Here is a 19,527-nt window from a genome sequence, read left to right as displayed (position 1 = left end):
ATAAAAACCAAGGAGTGAGACAGGGGGTTCATAATTCTTTCTTATGTATAGTGTCTCATGTCTGATTTTTTCATGTTTACTGAAGCAACGGGTTCATGGGCTAAAATGAGCAATCTGATGGCTTTCATTTATTCATTTCCTTAGCCAAAACAATGATCTCTTACTGTCAGTGGGCCAAACTGCCAATGGTCAACTTGACTTAGAAGATTCACTTTCAAGGAGAACAAATAGCTTGATTATCTAAAATTCAACCAATTTCTTATTAATTTATTTTTATACAATTATGGAGGATTCTATTTTGTGTCAAATGCTGGGTCCTTCAATTTAACAAAACAAGTAAAAATGAATTTTTAAGGAAACAAAATGTTTTCAGGCTTTCCCCCCAACAGAAGGCTGTTCAGTGTCATATTTTGTAAGCACTGATGACTTGTGCTGCCTTATCATTGCTTATTAGTAATTTAGCCTTGTGCAACTCAGTTCATCTCTTTAGCCTTTCACTGTTTCACCTGTAAAATAAGGATAATGATGCCCTCTCTTCTGGAAGGCAAGGAACTGAACAAATTCCCGAGGTCTTTTCCAGATTGAATGACTTTAATATTTATGTTTATAGGTATACAGGTCAATATGTACACATCCTTCTGAAGTGAGTAGGACCAGATTGCTTCTCCTGGAAGAAAAATATTACCAAGTTTGATTTTGAGCTTTCTCTAAGACAGATACGGGCATTCTACTTTTAAAGAATGTTAATGTACTTTTTGCATGGGGCTAGGAAAGTTGCTCTAGCTTATCAATTAACCATATTCTCAGTACATTGCAAGAAAGACATTAAAAACAAAATATGTGTGTCATGGAAGGAAATTAGGATTCTAGTTCCCTTTGCTACATAAGATGGCAAATATGGAAAGTCTCATCCATTTCATCCTCAAAATTCTCCTCAAGCTTGAAAATTCTATGGCTCTATTTATATGAGAGGTTTTGAAACTTCTCTGTAGTAGGACTTGCTAGTTAAATCAGCCCTTTATACCATGCTCAGAATTAGTTTATTGGTTTGCAGGAACTATACCACAATAAAGACTCTCCAATAGGATATTCAATTAAGAGCAAAATCAAACAATGTATGAAGTTTTAGCATACATCATCAGAAAGAAGGTTAATAGTAGCTTATATACCTTAATAACAGGAAACTTTGTCTCTATTGGCTTCTGAAGCCCTTTCTTCATAAACTCTTTTGGACTATGACATATGAAGTTTATATTTTGAGCAAGTTAATCATGCTCTTCCATCATAGCTTTCTGGTAAAAGACAATAGGCTTCCTTTGCTTTTTCTAAATGGCTTCAAAGTACTTCATAGAATCTATATGAACATTTAAAGCATAGGATACATCCTTGTGTGTGCATTATATGTTATCCACTTCAAATGAAAGACTTGAATTCCCAGTTGTTTTGCTGTTTTTGTTTTTATCTAGAGTATTCTTTTGTCCCACAGTCAGTTAGGTAAATTTTTTCCATTAGAACATGGTACTTCCTCCCCTTTAAGCTTAGTGGATTTGTGTAATTATGAAACATATAATTAAAATCAATTATGTGCTAATACTACCTAATATTTTGCTACCAAGTGCTTTTGGCTACCACATCAGATTCTGTGGCTTGGCAGATAGAAACTTGCTGACTTCTTAACTTCATCTTTGTCAGCTCCTCCACTTCCCCACCGCAGTCTAAACTGCCCCTTTCCCAGGAACTAAATAAAGCCAATGCTTAGGTATGTTGAATTTAGATTCTTTTCTTTTCCAAAGCTGAATTGTATATAGCATTATAAATTCTATCATCCTCCTTGTTTCTTCCCTCTGTTCTCAATCTCCAACTCTGTCTTTAAAAAATATTCATTTATATTTGTAATAAGAAATACTAGTGTATTTTACCACCTATGCAAAGGGAAAGCACATAAACCATAAACTTTGACGTACCACAACTAACCAAAGGCCTTCTGAACTCATGATTATGTAGATATTTGCTAACTCAAAAACATAAGGTGTAGAGACATAATTTTAGCTTCTAAAAGAGTCTATCAAAATTTAGCTCTAGTCAAGGAAGAACAGATACTGGCAGAATAGGGGAGCAGATAGATGGCTGCTTGAGCTGGGGCAGGGGAGGCAAAAATCCATAAAATGTGACCCCTGGATCAAAGAGCAATAGATAAACCTAAGAGCAATTTCCAGAAAAGCAAAATTAATTATCGGCCAGATTATTTTTTTGAACTAAGCACCAATTTGATTAAGCTTCTCTAGTCTTAGTGTACCAGAAATCTTCAGGAAGAAAACTGATTTCAAGTATGGCTTCCTCTGCTGCCACCCAGTGGTTAGTAGTGTTGTCTGCACCCACATCCATTTGTAAATGGGGATTAACAGGTTGAGCATTCTTAATCCCAAAATTAGAAATCTGAAATGCTCCAAAATCTAAATTTTTTGAGAGCCAACATGATGGATTAGGGATATTAAGCCAGTAAAATATGTGCAAATATTCCAAAATCCAAAAAGAAGTCTGGAGTCTGAAACACTTTTCGTGTCAAGCATTTTGCATAAGGGATATTCAACCTGCAGAAGTAAAAATAATTAAGAGTGCTCATTATATACCAGCTACTATAAAAAGTAGCTATTTATAACAAAGAAGCAAATAGAGTCACTTATCAGAAAATAACTTGCTGAAATGACATTAAATAATGTAAATAATATGAAAAAGTTTTAAAAGTCCTATACAAATGAAATACTTTCCCACTTACATGACTTTACTAGATAACCGGTGAATGGTGAGTCATAATTGGAATCCAAGCTTACATAACTCCAATAAAGAAATTTCTTCCATTTTATTAATGAGATAATTGAGATGCAGAGAAATCAAACAATGTGCCCAAGATCATTTACCTATAAGTGATGAAGCCTGAATTTAGCCCCAGCAGGCTGACTTCTTACCCAGTACTACATAGCACTGTGCTATAATGTTGCAAAAGTAGCGGTTTATCAACTTTCCAGGGCCTTGCAGTGTTGGGAGGATTTCTCTATAGTCCAATCAATCAATAAACCACCCTGAACCCCAACAAGTCAATGTCATAGCACATTTCACTCTGTCTTTCCACTTGTATTCTTGCATACATAAGGCCTAAACCTCAAGTCACTGTGCTTCTTACCATAGTGACTTTTCCACTCTCACTGGACCATGAACTTTAGACCTTATCTACTCAACAGTCAGTAGCACTGATTTTACTAACTTCAGATGAACCATATACCTGCCCTGGGTTCTTACATGTACTCTTTCTTATGCTGGGCTCAGCAGGGCAACAGTATAATCTGTGAATATGCTTTCAGTCATAGTTATGAAGGGTCAAAATGAGGTTCAGGGAAACATAGTCTCCATTACTCTTATGATCTTATATGAGTCAGTCTCCCTGGAATTTTAATTTCCCCTTGTATGAAACAAGAGAGCATATTAAATTGTGAAAGTGGGTGATTTAAGTATTTTGAGTCACATATCTCTTTGAGGAGCCATTCTGATAAATTATTTTGACAAAATATTCAGCAAAACTGCATACACACAGACACAGGCTCACATACCTCAGAGTTTACAACACTGTGCAAGCTAAACAATGGCCCCTCAAAGATGTCTACATCCTAATTCCTGGAACTTGTAAAGTAATATGGAAGAAGAGACTTTGCAGATGTGATCAAGTTAAGAATTTTGAGATGAGATTATCCCAGTGTACTCACAAAGGTCTTTATAAGAGGGTATAGGAAGAATCAGAGTCAGGGAGAAGGAAAAGTGACAACAGAAGAGTGTTAAGAAGGGTTAGAGTGAAGCAGTTTGAGAAATCAATACTGCTCGCTTTGAGGATGGAATGGGTCATGAGCTAAGGAATGTGGGTAGCGCCTAGAAATGAAGAGGCAAAGAAGTTGACTCTCTCCAACTGCTTGCAGAAGGAACACAGCCCTGGTGACACCTGTATTTTAGGCTACTGAGACCTGTGTCAGAACTGTAAGAACCATAAACTGTTCTAGAACTATAATAAATTTGCATGTTTTAAACCACTAAGTTCGTAGTTATTTGGTGACAGGAAACCTAATGCACATACTGATATGTTACAGTAGCTTATGAATCCACAAGCCTATGGACAAATGATACCCTCTGGATTAAGACCTTTTCAAGGTCATTTCTAGCATGAGCATCCTAAGATTCTATATGTGCTGATGCTCTGTCCTAGGTACAACTGTTGCTCCTAAAATATATGTATATATTCACATATATCTAATATTTTATAAGTAAAATACAATGTGTTCTAATATTTAAGGTCTTCTAAAGTACAGAAAGAATAGCTGAATATAAAATTTATTTGTATGTATAGGTGTTTCACCTTAAGTTATAAATAAAAAGACCTATATCTAGTTTTCTTCTGTAGTTACTAGTCAGTGGTACACTATAATGAAACTGTATATTATAAGTTATTCCATAATATTTCAGCATTTGGAAATGTGAGAAAGCAAATGCCAAAGCAAAAAACAAAAACAAAACAAAACCCCCCTCCCCAAACCTACAATATTTTGTAAAAAGAGGAATCGGGATCTATGTGGCACTTTACTGATTGTATAAATTTCATAAATCAAGAGTAGCTGGCATATTAATGATGAATCTTTGCCTAATATTTTTTCATGTTGAGATTAACTTGAATTTGAGAAAAACATTTACAAAACAAGCATCTTTAATTCAGTAATGACTTAATAGATCCCATGAAATCCTATGGGAAAGGCTTGTATTTTGTGGAGGATAAAAGCAAAAACAAGCTCATTCAGCCATAGAACAGGTAATTTCAGGCTGCAATTCGCCTGCGGCTTGCAGACAGATTGCTAGGGTTCAGCACCTGGGTGCTTCTTAGAACCTGATCTTATCGGAGCGAACACCGAGCGCGGGGCGGCCGAGTTCCGGCTCCCGGAACCGTCCCGGAACCGCCCTGGCCCAGGGCTGCGGAGCCTGCGGAGGCTGCTTCTTGGACCCTGCTCCTATCAGAGCATACACCAAGCACTAAGCAGCCGAATTCCGGCTCCCGGAACTGAGCCCGCGGGGACTGCTTCTTGGAGCTTACACTTATAGGAGCTTACACCGAGCACGGAGCGGCCGAGTTCCGGCTCCCGGAACTTCCCTGGCCTGGGGCTAGGAGCCCGCGGAAACTGCTTCTCGGTCCAGGTCCTGCTGAGGGCCGGTCAGGACTCACCCGTTGCTTTGGTTGCCCAGCAAGGGGAATGAAATGCTGCCTTCGCATAGGATACCAACATGGCAGAGATCTGATGTCTGCAGAAAGCGGCGGAGGAGAGAACTTCATCAATACCAGCTGTGACATAAGCAGTTGGTCTCCTGGTAGGGGGGGTGAGGCACAGTCACCCGAGTCTCCTCAATTTGTCGTCGAGCCAGAGGGGAGGAGCCGGGCCGCCGCCAGCGCCCGGAGCAGGCCCAGCGGCTCGCCAGCGTGATGACCGCGTGACCCCAATTGGAGAGGGGGCGGAGCGGAGCCGCCACCCGCACCCGCAAGGTGGGCAGACCCGCGACCCAGTGGTACATGGGCGTGGTAGGAGGGGCAGGGCAGAGCCGCCGTTCGTGCTTGCAAGGTAAACAGACCTGTGACAGCCTGGTGGGTCAGGCCCAGTGGCCTGCCAGTGTGGTACACATGTCACCCCAACTGGAGTAGGGGCAGAGCAGATCCTTCTCCCACGCCCGGATCAGGCCCTGCCGGTGTGGTGGTCACGTGACCCCAATTGGAGTGGGGGCGGAGCGGAACCGCCACCCGTGCCCGCAGGGTGAGCAGACCAGTGATCAACCTGCAAATCAGGCCCAGGGGTCCGCAGGCGTGGTAGGAGGGGCAGGGCAGATCCGCCGCCCGCGCCTCCAAGGTAGGCAGACCTACAACAGACCGGCGGATCAGGCCCAGGAGCCTGCTGGCGGGGTACAAACACCACCCTAATTGGAGTAGTGGCAGAGCAGAGTCACCGCCCGTGCCAGGAACAGGCCCAGCGTCCTGCAGGCGGGGTAGTCACGACACCCCAATTGGAGTAGGGGCAGAGCAGAGCCTCCACCCGTGCCCGAAAGGTGGGCAGAACTGCGACCGACCAGCGGGACAGGCCCAGTGGCCTGCCGGTACGACAGACACGTCACCCCATTTGGAGTAGGGGCAGAGTAGAGCCGCCGCCCGCAGCTGCAGGGTAGGCAAACTTGCAACCGACCGGCGGATCAGGCCCGGTGGCCTGCCAGCGTGGTACACTCGTCACCCCAATTGGAGTAGGGGCAGAACAGAGCCGCCGCCAGCTCCCAGAACAGGCCCAGTGACCTGCCGGCGTGGTAGTCACGACACCCCAATTGGAATAAGGAGAGAGCAGAGCCGCCGCCCGCACCTGCAGGAAAGATACGCAAGCAGTATGAAAAGACAAGGAAAGAAAGGACCACAAGCAATGCAGGTCAACGCAACTTTAGAAGAGGTAACAGCTGCACCAGATAGAATGTCAGATAAAGAATTCAGGATATACATGCTTCAGATGATCTGGAGTATCAAGGAAGACATTAAACAGCAAAATCAGACAATGAAAGATCACTTCGACAATGAATTACGCAAACAAATCCAGGAAGCAAAGGATCAACTATACAGGGAGATAGAGGTTATAAAAAACAAACAATCAGAAATCCTAGAAATGCAGGAAGCAATAAACCAACTTAAAAACTCAATGGAGAATACTACCAGCAGAGTAGAACACTTAGAAGATAGAACATCAGACAATGAAGACAAAGTATTTCAACTGGAAAAGAACATAGACAGCTCAGCAAGACTGTTAAGAAACCATGAGCAGAACATCCAAGAAATATGGGATAACATTAAGAGACCAAACTTAAGAGTCATTGGGATACAGGAAGGTACAGAGCTCCAAACCAAAGGAATGAGCAGTCTATTCAATGAAATAATACAAGAAAACTTCCCAGACTTGAAGAATGAGACAGAATCCCAAATCCTAGAAGCCTACAGGACGCCGAATGTGCAAAATCATAAGAGATCCACACCTAGACACATTATAATGAAGATGCCCAACATACAGAATAAGGAGAGAATTTTAAAAGCTACAAGAGAAAGGAAGCAGATTACATTTAGGGGTAAGCCAATCAGGATAACAGCTGATCTTTCAACACAGACTCTGAAAGCTAGAAGAATAACATATTTCAAACACTGAAAGAAAATGGGTTCCAACCAAGAATTGTGTATCCAGCGAAATTAAGCTTCAGGATGGAGGATGAAATTAAAACCTTCCCAAATAAACAAAAGTTTAAAGAATTCGCAGCTAGAAAACCATCTCTTCAAAACATCCTCGCCAAAGCATTACAGGAAGAGGAAATGGAAAATAACAATGAAAACCAACAGTGGGAGGTAGGACAGTAAAGGGGGGGGGAATAATCAAAGAGGAAAACAAACCATGTTTAGTAACAAAAATAAACAAATATGGCTGGAAGAACAAACCATATCTCAATAATAACCCTAAATGTTAATGGCTTAAACTCACCAATTAAGAGACACAGGCTAGTAGAATGGATCACAAAACAAGACTCAACAATATGCTGCCTACAGGAGACGCATTTGATAGGAAAAGACATACGTAGGCTGAAGGTGAAAGGTTGGGAAAAATCATATCACTCATATGGACTTCGGAAACAAGCAGGAGTGTCCATACTCATATCAAATAAAATAGATTTCAAGCCAAAGTTAATCAAAAGAGATAAAGAGGGACACTACATACTGCTTAAGGGAACCATACACCAACAAGACATAACAATCATAAATATTTATGCCCCAAACAATGGTGCAGCTATGTTCGTCAAACAAACTCTTCTCAAGTTCAAGAGTCTAATAGACCACCATACCATAATCATGGGAGACTTCAACACACCTCTCTCGCCACTAGACAGATCTTCCAAACAAAAGTTGAATAAGGAAACTATAGAACTCAATAACACTATTAATAACCTAGACCTAATTGACATATATAGAGTATACCACCCAACATCAAGCAGTTACACTTTTTTCTCAGCAGCACATGGATCCTTCTCAAAAATAGACCATATATTATGTCACAGGGCAACTCTTAGACAATATAAAGGAGTAGAGATAATACCATGCATCTTATCTGATCATAATGGAATGAAACTGAAAATCAACGATAAAAGAAGGAAGGAAAAAGCATACATCACTTGGAGAATGAACAATAGGTTACTGAATGATCAATGGGTTATAGAAGACATCAAGAAGGAAATTAAAAAATTCTTAGAGATAAATGAAAACACAGACACAACATATCGGAATCTATGGGACACATTGAAAGCAGTTCTAAGAGGAAAATTCATTGCTTGGAGTTCATTCCTTAAAAAAAGAAAAAAACCAACAAATAAATGATCTCATACTTCATCTCAAAATCCTTAAAAAAGAAGAGCAAAACAACAGCAAAAGAAGTAGAAGGCAAGAAATAATTAAAATCAGAGCTGAAATTAATGAAATCGAAACAAAAGAAACAATTGAAAAAATTGACAAAACTAAAAGTTGGTTCTTTGAAAAAATAAACAAAATCGACAGACCCTTAGCAATGCTAGCGAAGAGAAGAAGAGAGAGAACTCAAATTACCAGCATATGGGATGAAAAAGGCAATATCACAACAGACACTTCAGAAATACAGAAGATAATCAAAAACTATTTTGAATCCTTATACTCCAATAAATTAGAAGATAGTGAAGGCATAGATAAATTTCTTAAGTCATATGATCTGCCCAGATTGAGTCAGGAGGATATAGAAAACCTAAACAGACCAATATCAATTGAGGAAATAGAAGAAACCATAAAAAGACTACCAACTAAGAAAAGCCCAGGTCTGGATGGGTATACAGCAGAATTTTACAAAACCTTTAAAGAAGAACTAATACCAATACTTTTCAAGCTACTTCAGGAAATAGAAAAGGAGGGAGAACTTCCAAATTCATTCTATGAGGCCAACATCACCCTGATACCTAAACCAGACAAAGACACTTCAAAGAAAGAAAACTACAGACCAATATCTCTAATGAACCTAGATGCAAAAATCCTCAATAAAATTCTGGCGAATCGGATACAAAAACATATCAAAAAAATTGTACACCATGATCAAGTAGGATTCATCCCTGGGATGCAAGGCTGGTTCAATATATGGAAATCAATAAATGTTATTCACCATATCAATAGACTTAAAAATAAGAACCATATGATCATCTCGATAGATGCGGAAAAAGCATTCGACAAAGTACAGCATCCCTTTATGTTCAAAACTCTAGAAAAACTAGGGATAACAGGAACATACCTCAATATTGTAAAAGCAATCTATGCTAAGCCTCAGGCTAGCATCATTCTGAATGGAGAAAAACTGAAGGCATTCCCTCTAAAATCTGGAACAAGACAGGGATGCCCTCTCTCTCCACTTCTGTTCAACATAGTTCTCGAAACACTGGCCAGAGCAATTAGACAGACGAAAGAAATTAAAGGCATAAAAATAGGAAAAGAAGAACTTAAATTATCACTATTTGCAGATGATATGATTCTATACCTAGCAGACCCAAAAGGCTCTACAAAGAAACTATTAGAGCTAATAAATGAATTCAGCAAAGTGGCAGGATATAAAATCAACACGCATAAATCAAAGGCATTCCTGTATATCAGCGACAAATCCTCTGAAATGGAAATGAGGACAACCACTCCATTCAAAATATCTTCAAAAAAAATAAAATACTTGGGAATCAACCTAACAAAAGAGGTGAAAGACTTATACAATGAAAACTACAGAACCCTAAAGAGAGAAATAGAAGAAGATCTTAGAAGATGGAAAAATATACCCTGTTCATGGATAGGCAGAACTAACATCATCAAAATGGCGATATTACCAAAAGTTCTGTATAGGTTTAATGCAATGCCAATCAAAATCCCAACAGCATTTCTTGTAGAAATAGAGAAAGCAATCATGAAATTCATATGGAAAAATAAAAGACCCAGAATAGCAAAAACAATGCTAAGCAGGAAGTGTGAATCAGGCGGTATAGCGATACCAGACTTCAAACTATACTACAGAGCAATAGTAACAAAAACAGCATGGTACTGGTACCAAAACAGGTGGGTGGACCAATGGTACAGAATAGAGGACACAGAAACCAATCCACAAAACTACAACTATCTTATATTTGATAAAGGGGCTAAAAGCATGCAATGGAGGAAGGATAGCATCTTCAACAAATGGTGCTGGGAAAACTGGAAATCCATATGCAACAAAATGAAACTGAATCCCTTTCTCTCGCCATGCACAAAAGTGAATTCAAAATGGATCAAGGAGCTTGATATCAAATCAGAGACGCGCCGTCTGATAGAAGAAAAAGTTGGCTACGATCTACAGTCGGTGGGTTTGGGCTCCAAATTCCTCAATAGGACACCCATAGCCCAAAAGTTAATAACCAGTATCAACAAATGGGACTTACTCAAACTAAAAAGTTTTTTTTCAGCAAAAGAAACAATAAGAGAGGTAAATAGGGAGCCTACACCCTGGGAACAAATCTTTACTCCTCACACTTCAGATAGAGCCCTAATATCCAGAGTATACAAAGAACTCAAAAAATTAGACAATAAGAGAACAAACAACCCAATCAACAAATGGGCCAAGGACCTGAACAGACACTTCTCAGAGGAGGACATACAGTCAATCAACAAGTACAAGAAAAAATGCTCAACATCTCTAGCTGTCAGAGAAATGCAAATCAAAACCACCCTAAGATACCATCTCACTCCAGTAAGATTGGCAGCCATTAGGAAGTCAAACAACAACAAGTGCTGGCGAGGATGTGGGGAAAAGGGTACACTTGTACATTGCTGGTGGGACTGCAGATTGGTGCAGCCAATTTGGAAAGCAGTATGGAGATTTCTTGGAAAGCTGGGAATGGAGCCACCATTTGACCCAGCTATTCCCCTTCTTGGTCTATTCCCTAAAGACCTAAAAAGAGCATGCTACAGGGACACTGCTACATCGATGTTCATAGCAGCACAGTTCACAATAGCAAGACTGTGGAACCAACCTAGATGCCCTTCAATAGACGAATGGATAAAAAAAATGTGGCATTTATACACAATGGAGTATTACTCTGCATTAAAAAATGACAAAATCATAGAATTTACAGGGAAATGGATGGCATTAGAGCAGATTATGCTAAGTGAAGCTAGCCAATCCCTAAAAAACAAATGCTAAATGTCTTCTTTGATATAAGGAGAGTAACTAAGAACAGAGTAGGGACGAAGAGCAGGAGAAGAAGATTAACATTTAACAGGGATGAGAGGTGGGAGGGAAAGGGAGAGAGAAGGGAAATTGCATCCTAATGGAAGGAGACCCTCAGGGTTATACAGTGGAGGGGGTAGAGAGAGAGGAGGGGAGGGGAGGGGAGAGGTGGGGAGGGGGGAGGGTGGAGGATGGGAAAGGCAGCGGAGCACAACAGACACTAGTATGGCAATTTGTAAATCAATGGATGTGTAACTGATGTGATTCTGCAATCTGTGTATGGGGTGAAGGTGGGAGTTCATAACCCACTTGAATCAAAGTGTGGAATATGATATGTCAAGAAATTTGTAATGTTTTGAACAACCCACAATAAAAAATTAAAAAAAAAATAAAATAAAATACATATGGTTGTCAGAAAAAAAAAAAGCAAAAACAAGAAAAATATCCAAGTTATTACAGCTAGAATAATAATTAGTATGCAATTCAGTATTGCTCACCATCAGGGCCTTTGAGTTCCTTCTCTGAAATGTTTTGGGAACCACCTGGGTGAGGTGCCTGGAGCCATCTTGACTGGCTCTGCATTGCTTGGGCTCCTTTAGTCCCTTTCTGGCTATCTAGGCTGTACTTCCACAAGTGCAGGCAAGCCCTGGGTGTTCTCCACATATATGTCCCAAGCCTGCAGGATGGTGGCAGTTGACACTGAGCTCCCCAGTTGATCAAGGACATTCCTTACAAGGGAATGGAACTGCTTACTTTAGCACTGCCCATAGGCTGCTTGCCTACTGGGGGCCATATGTGGAAGGCAGTGTGCAGTCAACATTGAAGAAGATTCCATTCTAGGAATGCAATGATTATGGCCTAAAGATATGGTTGGAAGGTGTGTGGTAAAGTTAGCTGACCAGAAAGCTTTGGGTTAGATCTTAATTTGTGCTCATCAGGAAAACATTCTTGGGGAAACTCACTGGAAGCCAGTATTCAGGAGAAAACCTGATGGGGTTTAATAAGTAATGATGTGATCAGGGATATTAGGTTAGGGATGTGATATTAGGATAATGCAGAAGCAAGAACTATAATTGTTTCAATATAAATGACAAAGTCATAGCATATGTGTAATAACACCACTATTTTTCTTTTAAATAGTAATGAGAGATAAGAAATCAGACAGGAACAGTGCATTTGCAAATAAAGAACATGAAGAGGGCTGGGTTGTGGCTCAGTGGTAGAGCACTCGCCTTGCATATGTGAGGCACTGGATTCTATCCTCAGCACCACATAAAAATAAATATAAAATGAAGGCATGTGTCCAACTACGACTTAAAAAATAATAATAAAAAAAGAACATGAAGAGATGGTTCTTTAACCTCAACAGGAAGAGATGGTAAATGTACACTATGGAGAATTCTCAGAATGACTAAACAAATGTTTATGTACCTTGCCTTATTATAATTTATTCTAAGTCTTCATCAATAAGTTTATTATATCTTACAGAGGCCTATGAATTGTTTCAAAATATTTTCAATTTAATTAACTAAGTGTTTAAATAGACTGAGAGCCCGGTTTTTTAACAAGGCCCATTTGCCCACTGTAAAGTACACCAATTGCTGAAACAACGAATTTTGCAATAATTTATTTTCAAGATGGCGAAGTATAGAGATAGGAGACCCAAGTCTCAAATCTACATCCAAAGGATGGGGTTTGGGGATATTTATGACATAAAGAATCAGGATAGTTAAGATATGTGGACAGGTGATTGGAGATGAGATAATTAGGGATGTGTACATGTGTAATCAGCCTTCATAGCTCTTCATAGGAAGTCTGTTCAGAAATTAGTGGCATTAGAATGATCTGAGTATGAAGTTTCTGGGGGCCCTGATGTCAAAAGGTCATCCATTGGACACATGCAGGCTCAAGTGAAGAGTTGATGGCTTCAACAAAGATGATCTTTAAGTCCCTGAAAAGTAACTTAGATAACCATTATCACGACCTGTTCATCAGAGATGTAATCCATAGCAAACCTAGTGGAAGGCTAATGATCTATTGCTCAGCTGTGTGATCTCCAAAATTGGTGATGTTTAAAATCAACTAAAAGCAACTAAATCTGAAGCTAGGTTTTCCCTCCAAATGTTTGCCATGTAGATCTTTCATACCTTAGGGGCGACCCTGAGTCACTTTTATCACAGGAAGCCAAAGAATTAATTACTTTAAATGTTTGTTTTAACTCTTAAGTTCATTTTTCTTCTATACATTTTAAGGCATTTGCTTTGTATTTCAGTAGCCCTATTTTCTTTTGCTCCTTTGATTTTTCCTCCTTCCCACCTAGTCCCTTTTAAATCCAAAGCATAAGAGGGTGTGTGTGTATGAGAGAGATTAACAATAATACAACGATGATGATGGTGATGATGATGATAGCAAAGATAAAATTACCAAAGTGTTCTAGGTGAAAGAAAAGAAAAATGTACAAATTTTATTTTTTGTCTGCTCACCTGTTCTTACATGCAAGGTCATGTTGAAAGCATAGTTCACACAAAACTCTTGTGGTCCTTGCTTTGTTTTTGCCCAGAATTGAGATCCCCTTCTGATATATGGCTCAAGAGCATTATCCTGAGGCTACTAGGAGATAAAATATTACACATAAAATATTATTCCTTTTAGCTATGAGACTTTGAGTCAAAGAAATTAACTGTGGTCTTAAAGTTTGATTCCATACAATTGGCTCCAAAATGAACAAGATCTTGAGAAATTATTGGCTCTTACCTCTGCAAAGAAACTTTTAAATCATCTTACACAAAGCCCTCATTTTATAGATGGAGAAGGTGAGACCCAGCGATGTGGTACCTTACCCAAATTCATGTGTTAAAGTAATTGCAAAGATCCAAAACCTGGTTTTACAATCCCTGGTCCAGTGCTTAACATCATACCATTACCCCTCCACTGGGCTTATTCATTCTGAGTGTAAATACTTTTCTGAGTGACTACTTTGTTTTAGGTACTGGTATATGTGCTAAAATATAGCACCAAATAAAATTTCTGCCTTTGAGGAAAGACTACGAGGGGATGGCTTATGTGGTCACAGAAGGAACATTAGTCCAGACAGTGGAAAGAGTGAGTGCAAAGACCTTTGGAGAGATTATCTTGCATGTCTGAAGTGCAGCAAATAGGTTAGTGTGGCTGGAGCAGAAGTGTAAGTAACAGGTTAAGGTCAGAGAGGAAAGAAGTGTTGCAGGAGAGCATCAGGGAGCCAGATTCTACAGGACCTACATTTGTAAAGATATAGACCTTTAACCCGAGACGTGGGTGAGGTGCAGTTATGAGCAAAGGAGTAATCTCACCTCATGACACTGTAACAAGATCATTCTGGCTGCTGGATTGAGTCAGAGTAGACTGTGAGATAAGGGTGAAAGTGGGGAGATCAGTTAGGCTAGAAGTATTACTGAGATTCCCACCTCCAATCAAAATTTTACATAGTTATTTGTATTTATGACTGCTGAACAGCCTTTGAGATACCTGGGTAAATGAAACATTACCCACATGAATGGTAGGAAAATTAAATTAAACATTAAAAAAGGAATTCTCAATTCTGAGCTTCTAAGAGTAGTGTAAGACTGAGAACTCATAGGCATAGGAAAGCAAAAATAAACACCAAAACAAAATTTAAAGACATAATATTAAAAGATAATTGAGTTTGCATTATCCACAGAAGAAACTAAGATGAATCCAAATGATTAAGGTTACTCTCTTAGGTATACCCTAGAAATTAGTGCTCTGATGTGTGAGGGGTGAAAAATTATTCCCAAGATGTAGGCTCTCTATTCACCTCACAGATTGTTTCTTTTGCTGAGAAAACAAACCAAAAATACTTTTTAGTTTGAATCCATCCCATTTATTGATTCTTGGTTTTAATTCTTGCACTATAGGAGTCTTATTAAGGAAGTTGGGGCCTAATCCCAGATGATAAACATTAGGGCCTACTTTTTCTTCTATTAGACAGAGTCTCTGGTTTAATTCCTAGGTCCTTGATTCACTTTAAGTTCAGTTTTTGTGTATGGTGAGAGACAGGGGTTTAATTTCACTTTGTTGCATATGCATTTCCAGTTTTCCCAGCACCATTTGTTGAAGAGGCTATCTTTTCTCCAATGCATGTTTTTGGCACCTTTGTCTAATACAATAATTGTAATTTTGTGGGTTAGTCTGTGTTCTCTATTCTGTACCATTGGTCTACCAGTCTGTTTTGGTGCCAATACCATGTTATTTTTGTTACTATTGCTCTGTAGTATAAAGTCTAGTATAGTGATGAAAGAACTCAAAAAGAAGCTAAGCACCAAAATAAATAAATAAATAACCCAATCAATTAAATGGGCCAAGACCTGAACAGACACTTCTCAGAAGAGGATATACAATCTATCAAGAAATATATGAAAAAATGTTTATCATCTCTAGCAATTAGAGAAATGCAAATCAAAACTACTCAGATATCATCTCTCTCTAGTCAGAATGGCAGCTATTATGAAGACAAACAATAAGTGTTGACAAGGATGTGGGGAAAAAGGTACACTCACACATTGCTGATAGGACTGCAAATTGATGCAGCCAATATGGAAAGCAGTTTGGAGATTCCTTGGAAAACTGGGAATGGAACCACCATTTGACCCAGCTATCCCTCTCCTTGGTCTATACTCAAAGGACTTAAAAACAGCATACTACAGGGACACGGCCACATTAATGTTTATAGCAGCACAATTCACAACAGCTGAACTGTGGAACTAAACTAGACACCCTTCAGTAGATGAATGGATTAAAAATATGTGGCCTATATACACAATGGAATATTACTCAGTATCATGACATTTGCAGGTAAATGGATGGCGTTTGAGAAGATAACACTAAGTGAAGTTAGCCAATCCCAAAAAAACAAATGGCAAATGTTTTCTCTGATATAAGGAAGCTGATTCATAGTGGGGTAGGGAGTGGGAGCATGGGAGGAATGGATGAATTATAGATAGGGCAGAGGGATGGGAGGGGAAGGGAGGGGGCGGGGGGTTAGCAAGGATGGTGGAATGTGTTGGACATCATTATCTAAAGTACATATATGAAGACACGAATTGGTGTGAACATACTTTATATATAACCAGAGATATGGAAAAAATGTGCTCCATATGTGTAATAAGAATTGTAATACATTCCACTGTCATTTATTTTAAAAAAATCAATTTTAAAAAAAGGTTAATCTCTTAGGGACATTTTTCTTTAGCAATAAAAAAGAACAGAGAACAGAAATGCTTCAAGGGATATTATATTTTTCAAATCACTAATAAACAACAGTTGCATTGTATCTTCTAGTTTATTATGTTTCCAAACACATTTCATGCTATCCAAATGATCCTATAAAGCTTGTAAATGTTTAAGGATGGGCTTCTCACTTCTGGCTTCACAGACCATGATGGTTATTCTCACTATACCATTTGCTTACCTGCACAGCTTGAAACATACTTGTTCCACACCATCTTTAATTATAAATTAAGGGTCAACTTGCCTCTTGAGAATTTGCCATATTTTCAGATAAGGGCTTCTTGTGCTCTGTGAAATGTTTCTCATTGACAAATGAAACTAAGGGATCAACTAAGAAAAATTTAATGATGTCTAGGTAGGTATGAGAAGGTAAATATTTGGGGGCATGTTTTTCTTATGGTTTAGGTATAAGGTATCCCCCAAAAGCTCATGTGTCAGACAATGCAAAAAAGTTTAGACGTAAAATGATTGAGTTATGAGCCTTAACCTAATAAGTACATTAATCCAGCTGAATGGATTAACTGGGTGGTAGTCATATAGACAATGGCTAAAGGAAGTAGGTCACTGGGGGTGTGCTTTTGGGATATATGTTTTTGTCCTTTTTAAGGGGAGTTCCCTCTCTTTCCTGATTGTCATGTCCTAAGCTGTTTTCCTTCTCCATACACTTCTGCCATAATGTTTTGCCTCAACTCAAGCCCAGAGTAATGGAGTCAGTCAGTTGTGGACTAAGACCTCTGAAACCAGGAGCCCCAAGTAAACTTTTCCTTCTCTGAAATTGTTCTTGTCAGGTCTTTTGGTCACATCAAAAAACCTGACTAAAACAGTTCTTTTGATTACGCTAGGTCTGGAACTCTCTAAGGAAACTATCTCTAGTATTAAAAACACCACTCTGGAACATTTGGAAAAACAGAGGTTTTACAATGATACGTAACAGGTTTGAAAAGGATATCTTACCAAATTTGTTAATAAAATAGTAAAATGGTCATCCCATTCATTAGATTAAAACTTAAATGGCAATAGCAACTTTCTTTTTTAATATAAATATTAAATTGGCTGTTTTGCTACGTCTCACCTATTTTGGTAGCTAGTTTGCATTATCAATTAGAAAAAAATTTACTTTGCATTTTTCTTTGATACATGATTCAAAGATGAATTTTCATCTTTTTTTCCAAACATATGCTGTCTTAGTCACTTGTCATTTTGGTTACCAGAACATCATTTTTTAAGTTGTTCTAGCCAAAAACAAACTATGACTCTTCTCTTATAACTCATGTCAAATCATACAGTTTTATCTTCAAAATATATTTGGAATTTCATCATTACTTTACCACTTCAATTACTGTCACTCTGGTCCAGATTTCCATTGTCTTCTACTTAGGTTACTGCCATAACTGTTCTCTATACTTTCAGATGTGGTCCCCCCTAAGAACTCTTACACCATAGAAACTACTGTGGTATTTTTAATCAAACCATTACTCTTTCATTTAAACATCCAATAATCCTATAACAATCTGCAATAATCCTCCTCTTCTCCAAAGTTCACTGGGCTTTCTTCACATTGGCTTCCAACATGCTATGTGGGTTCCCACCTTATGACCTTTGCAATGGATTTTGCCCCGAAGCTCTTTCCTGAAAAGAGACAATTGTAATTCCTCTGAATTAAGGATATCCAGAAAATGAAACATTTTATATATGGAAAGTTATTTTATACATTTTATTTAACTCTCAGTATAGTCAGAAGATTCCTCTGACCCAAGCTTAAATGAATATTTAAAACACGGAATCGGTAGAGATTGTTCTTGAGTATGTTGTTATAAAGTATTCCTCTGTTATAAGTAAGCAATATTTCCCAATTAAAAAAAAATCGAGATGCCTTATGGTTCATGAGACATTATCATTTTAACAAGAGAAAATCTCAGAGCCTTCGTCATTAGAGAGTTCTTATTTAAAAAGTGCTCCCCCTACGAGGTAAGTGAAATCAGATTTAATACAGAAAACAATAGGAAAATAAATGTGGAGAAAATCTGTTAACATGTTGGGAGTATTTTCTTACATTTTCCACATTTTTTGCTACACATAATCATATAATAAAGGAACATAAACACAAACCTGGTTATTTAATATTTCTCTCATAAAAACACCACGCTTATTTCCCCATCCTCTTAGTTTTTGCCATTATGGTTCTCTGACAAATTTCTTTGTGACTGCTGCGCACGCTTGGAGTTGACAATGTTATTCTCATAAGTAACATTACCAAGTCAAAGGTTCTTAACATTTTTCAAGGTACAGCAAAATTTTACATTGCATATCAAAACTGTTACTGACGTCTACATTCCTCTTCATCAATTCACAAAAATACATCATCATAGGCATCTTTATTATATGCAAGCCGAGTTCTTCCACAAATTCAAAAATAAGGCCTAACCATATGAACCTAAAGGTCAGATCCCCAGACCCCAGTCGATTTCTCCCTTGGATTCACCTCTACTTATTAAGGCGCTGAGCCTACCTGCCCCACGCATTAGCAGACCTTCTGCTACTCCGCTTATGGGCCTCCGCAGTGTGCCTCTCGCTCAACTCCTGAGGAAGCCCAGTAACTTGAACTTGAACTTGGAGAAGGGCAGAAATGACCTGAACCTCACCAACAGCAGGCTGGGGGTCCGCCTAGCTTCAACAGCAGGTAAATCAGAAACCGTAAAATGCCCCAGTTCGCAGACGTCCCCACCTCCCGCCACTGGAGACAGCGCCCGACCCAAAGGTTAAGTGCACCTTCACCCCCGACTCATCAAGCGAGGTTGCCGCGCTGAGGGCTTCTCAGGCTCAGGCCCTGCAAAGCGCAGCAGCGGCGATAGGTGTCCTTAGTGAATGCCAGACCAGATGCCTCCAAAATCCCAGC

The 19,527-nt window shown here is 39.0% G+C and overlaps 1 protein-coding gene across 15 annotated transcripts in view; it reads right to left on the bottom strand.

Annotated features, from left to right (window-relative positions):
* Trappc3l (trafficking protein particle complex subunit 3L) overlaps positions 1–19,319 on the bottom strand; it is a 74,899-nt gene extending 55,580 nt beyond the window's left edge. Inside the window, exons 1-4 of one of the 15 annotated variants that reach the window (XM_071613087.1) lie at positions 19,274–19,313; positions 18,221–18,260; positions 14,675–14,726; positions 13,829–13,955 (exon numbers count right to left, since the gene is read on the bottom strand). The gene's annotated coding sequence lies outside the window, so the exon portion shown is untranslated. Of the gene's footprint in view, positions 1–12,957; positions 13,956–14,674; positions 14,727–18,220; positions 18,261–19,113; positions 19,195–19,273 lie in introns of those variants that run through there. The other 14 variants (XM_071613088.1, XM_071613089.1, XM_071613086.1 and 11 more) reach the window with 14 other exon arrangements.
* Between the last annotated feature and the right edge of the window lie 208 nt (positions 19,320–19,527).

The sequence above is a fragment of the Marmota flaviventris genome, chromosome 6 (assembly GCF_047511675.1).
Source record: "Marmota flaviventris isolate mMarFla1 chromosome 6, mMarFla1.hap1, whole genome shotgun sequence".
NCBI classification, from domain to species: domain Eukaryota; kingdom Metazoa; phylum Chordata; class Mammalia; order Rodentia; family Sciuridae; genus Marmota; species Marmota flaviventris.
Note: the sequence above shows the minus strand (reverse complement) of the source record. Positions and strands in the feature narration are given on the sequence as shown.